The sequence below is a fragment of the Bolinopsis microptera genome, unplaced genomic scaffold (genome assembly GCF_026151205.1).
Source record: "Bolinopsis microptera isolate Bmic1 unplaced genomic scaffold, MBARI_Bmic_1.0 sca154, whole genome shotgun sequence".
In the NCBI taxonomy this organism is placed as follows: domain Eukaryota; kingdom Metazoa; phylum Ctenophora; class Tentaculata; order Lobata; family Bolinopsidae; genus Bolinopsis; species Bolinopsis microptera.
The window spans coordinates 1,254-6,424 of NW_026971926.1; the positions used below are offsets into that span (position 1 = coordinate 1,254).

The window sequence follows — 5,171 nt, forward strand, 5'->3', positions numbered from 1 at the left end:
GGTCTATAAACCTAAGGATCAACAGATAAGAACATACTCATAATTATTCAAGGACATTTTGTTTTTTTGGACCGGTCTAACTTACATAGACGTGAATATCTGGAATATTTATCGAATAATGATAATCTCAAATTTCAAGACAAATTAATGTCAATTAATGTCAATTAATGTCAATTAATGTCAATTAATGTCAATGTCAGTTTGGGGTTTTTATGGAATACTGACATTAATTGACGTTGCATTCCCCCCGTAGGGGGTCAGCGAGTCATTTCATGTCTATTGTTCAATGTCGTTGAGTACAGGGGAAGTTAGCTGCTGTCTACTGCCGTTATTCTCCAATTCTTAGAGTTCGTCTTTCGCACGTGAGTAAGTTTCCTGGGGAAAATAAATAGTCAACCAAAAATTATTAATAATAAACATAGATGGACTTCCCACAATTATAACCAGTTAATCTGACACCTGCTAGCTGGCGTAAATTTAAAATTTAACACGCAGTGCGCGCGCCGCGCGCTAAAAATATCTCAAATTTGAAAACTGATGTGGTTTTTACCGAAAATCGAATTCGCGCCAGCCGCCATGCAGTAGATGAATTCATAAATTTGGAACATGGGCACATCACAGTATTGGCCGTATTTGAGTGCTGGGAAGGCTCAGTTCGGATTTCTAAGATGGATATAGCCGTAAGCTAGGCCTAGGAACCATAAAAAGTCGTATAAAACTGCCCATGGAATGACCAGAAATGAACGAAAATGAACATTCTTCTCAAAGTGCTCAGAATGGTTTAAAATGGGTCGGAAAGTGTTTATATTAGTCCTAGGACCACTCAAACCAAGTTTGAGAATCATTACATGTCTAGAACCGATGTTACCAATGTTCCAAAATGTCCCAATTTTGGCACAATAATCCTCCTGAGAATCCAGATTTTTGGAACATGGGCACATCGAAGTATTGGCTGTATTTAAGTGCTGGGAAGCCTCAATTCGGTTTTCTAAGATGGATGTAGGTAAAAACTAGGCCTAAGAGCCATCAAAACTCAAATAACATTACCCAGGTTCATGGAATGTATGGAAAATGAACAAAAATGAAAATAGTAGTTGAGATGGTGGAAACATTTGATACAATTTTGGAAACATGCTTTTACAGCCGTATTTATGCTTGTACTGACTTGGACATGTTCATAAAAAGGTGGCACTAGAGATTGATTTTTCACTGCCAAAATTGTGTGAAGCATTTTAAAATACTTGTATCTCAAGGAGTATGCTATGAAAGTTAACCAAATTTTAATGTGGTCCAAAAAGATTCAAATGTCACATAATAGTCATTCATCTCTTTATATCTGTTAATTGTGCAGATATGAGCCAGAAATCACAAAATATTCATTTCTTGCACCTCTAATCATGAATTTACATTCTGTGAGTGTGTCCTGCTTCTCAATGTGATTATTGAACCTTTTTGAGATAGCTGAGTGTTAAAAGTGCAAAGAATCACCGGTTAAATGTGGAGTTACGATGCAATTATCACATACAGGGTTAATTCTGACTAAGTATTTTAGAATGATGAATGTGATATGAATATCAACGGAATGATTGTAACAATGAACTCTATCAATGTCAATTATATCATGCTAACTAATATTTAGAGAATTTAGATGGTTAAAAGTGCCATAATGAGTCAAAAATCACATAAATGAGCATGTATTGAAATTATGCTGTATCAGGGGAATGTACACTGTCCATTTGAACACTGTCCATTAGTACTCCGATGAAAAAGCGATGAATGTCGATTTGCCGTGATTCTAGCTTTGTGTGTTATTGTGTGATTTCAATGCACGGCAATGAAGGGACTCAGGTACCACGATCTGGCAGACAAACATGTCTGAACAGACATAGCGAGTCAGATCTGGTTCAGGAAATTTTATCGTTTAAGAGATATTCATATTTCATATGAATCAATACTCAGGTTTCTAATTTTGGACTCGCCCGGGGTTTGATTATGATACTTTGAGGAATGACATTTGATTTATAAGTTGATTTCAAATCCCCTATGGGTACCAGAAATACTGGTTTCACAACAACAACATCACTTTTTGGCTCTATATCAGGTTGGTATTCATAGTAAATCTGCAGTAATTTGTTGTGACACTGCACTTGTTTATGGTCATGGAGAAGTTCGTTATTAGAGTAATAGTGGAATCAATAATCACAAAACACTGATTTTAAACTGATTAAACTAGGCAAGTACTTTTACTACTCAAGCCATGATAATTTTGTCTCCATACTGTGACAAATGAATCAATCAGTTACGTATAATACTTAATTGAATTTTTGAAATGTGATTATCGATTCATTACCTTTCTTTTCAAAATGTCATTACAACTTGAACATTACATATGATTCAATTGTCATACTTTAAAGAAAATTACATAGTTGGTAGCCAGATTTGTGTGATTTTTGAATCATTTAACCACCCAGATCAAAAATTATCGCTCAAAGGCCTTCAATATGGTATAAGCTTAGACATGGATTCAAAAATCACATAATAAGAACCATAGAATGGATATATGTTGTCATATTGTGCACTTAATTTAAGGCTTACTATAGACTTAATAGCGCACCAATAACGAAAATGTGATTTTTGAATCATATTAACTGGTTTTAATACTATTTAATACTATTTTGTACCCTAACAAATGATAGAAAGCCAATAAAAACGTAAGATGATTCAATAATCACTGCTCAAAATAGGCTCATTTCCAATGTTGTGATTTTTGAATCATTTTGGCACCAATAACAATTTCAGATAAGACATTTTATTCCTTACATGCATTATAGTCACCATATCAATTTTGGCGTCTTTGTGAATAGTACTTTTCAGATTATCTAGTGTTGATTCATCTTGCATTTCTAATTGTGTGATTTTTGAATCATTGGCACACAAATAACGATAACTCCTGTGATATAAGCACTACAGACTCCGTGATTTCAGGATCATGAAATTTAATCGAATTTCTAAAGGTATAGATAGATATATCAACCAACAAAGAGCAATGACCATTTTTAAAACTCATTTAAAAAAAATCAATCTCTAGTGCCACCTTTTTTTGAACGTGTCCACTTGGAATCTATCTGGTATGGTAGAAGGACACATGTACTAACATTTCCAGCCACTTAGACTTGCAAAATACTCCCCTGGTTCATGGAATGAATGAAATGAACACAAAATGAACATTTTCCTAGAATCCCCTGAATTGGGCTAAAACCGATTGGAATCGGTCGGTATTGATACCAGGAGTGTCCCTGAGAAGTTTGGTGTGCCTAGCATGTTCAAAAAGGGCTCTGGGGCAATGTTTCTATTTTGGTTTCAGAGTAGTTGAGATGGTGGAAACAATTGACACAAATTTAGAAACATGCTTTTTAGCGGTAATTATGCCTGGACTGGCATGGAATCGATATGGTATGGTAGAGGGGCATATTGTTTACTAACATGTTCAGCAACTCAGAAGTTTTTTTCTTTGAAATTTAATACTCCACCGAAGGGATAGGGTGCGTCAAGAATCATCCAGTTTCACATCGAAAGCACTATTTTCACACATCAAATTGTGACATTTTTTGTTCAACTTTAAAAAAACCTTTTTAGTGCAAAATGATCCCCTGGTTCATGAAATGAACAAAAATGAACTTTACCCTAAAATCGCCTAAACTGAGTTGAAGGCGATCAGAATCGATTGGTATCGATACCAGGAGTGTCCTTGAAAATTTTGGTGGCCCTAGCATCCTCAGAAAAGGCTTTGTGGGCAATGTTCCATTTTGGTTTCAGAGAAGTTGGGATTCTGGAACAGAATTGAGACAAATTTGGAACAGGCTTTTTGGGCAGTAATTATGCCTTGGCTGACTTAAAATCGATCTGGTATGGTGGAGGGGTATATTAACTACATTTTTGGGTGTTTTCAAATTAAAGATTTCAAAGCCAGATTTTCGGCTTAAGTTGGCTGGGACATGCCCAAATTGTATATGCTTTGATCGTGATCGGGTTTTCAAAAATAAACGATTTACCTTTCGCATATGATGGACTTTTTCCCGAAGAAGGTGGGTATTTTATCCTTGTAGTTTTCCAGAGAAGGACGTAGTCTTTTCCACATCTCTGTCATCAGTGAAGTCCTCTCGATTAAACGGTACCTTTTTGGCACTCCTGAGATAATTGACTGTCTTATACACAATGGTTTTACCGTTTACAACATTTGCAGTAATATTTATTACCGAATTTAATTAGAATTTAACCCATACATTTTAAACACATGAACTGCTGTATCAGTAACCATCAAAATAGAGACAAACCTATGAATTTGATGTTTATCTTGTTAAGTGGGAGGTTAACCTCTTCTTGACACAAAATACCAAGTCGTCTCCTGAGATCTCCGACATGACAGAGGAAGCTACTGTCGAGTTCGATATTACAGCTAACCTAAGATAGTCAAACTGAGTGGGATCAATTTTAAGCATTACAAATCAGCAGTTATCAAGCAAATGTGATGAAAGAGCCATTATTGAAATGTAAGGCAGATCTAGAGCTAGGAATGTGTTTCGGGGCATCAAAGAATAAGTATCTGTGTACTGTTCTTTACCATACCATTTAAACGATTTAATACATGGAAGTATCACAATAATATACTTTTTCAAAAACATAAACACATTTAAAAAAAGGCTCGAATGGGTTATCGATATTTCCATATAATGCAGGATTGAAATAATCTGTTTAGGAGTAATACGTTCAAATTCGATCCTGATCTACAAAAGTGTAACATGATAGCAAAATCCGCTGTGCTTTTCTATACTAGAACAAGTTTTAGTAGTCTCCAGCACATCACAGCTTTAAGGCAGTAACACTAAATCGATTACATTAAATAACCTCTCAAGATCATTTAGTAATATCTGTATTTCAATGTGCAACGAAACAGCTTCTATACTACTTTACTACTTCTATACTACTTTACTATCAACTAGATATACGGTTTGAGCATTGAAGCTCTATGCTGTGAGCAGCAACGAAAAGAGATGGGATTGCAATATATCGACTCACTTGTGAAAATAATGATTAAATCTCAAATCTCACTTGTTCAGAACAATTACGATTTCTAACTGCGCGGCGTAGTGCGTACGTTGAAATCCAAATAA

General features: G+C 35.3%; 1 long non-coding RNA gene across 1 annotated transcript; it reads right to left on the reverse strand.

The window, feature by feature from the left end:
• Positions 1-258: 258 nt before the first annotated feature.
• On the reverse strand, positions 259-4,813 carry LOC134825846 (uncharacterized). The gene is made up of 3 exons (XR_010161626.1): positions 4,335-4,813; positions 4,053-4,188; positions 259-375 (listed from the first exon to the last, which is right to left on the reverse strand). It is a non-coding gene; the product is annotated as an uncharacterized LOC134825846 (long non-coding RNA).
• Positions 4,814-5,171: the final 358 nt, after the last annotated feature.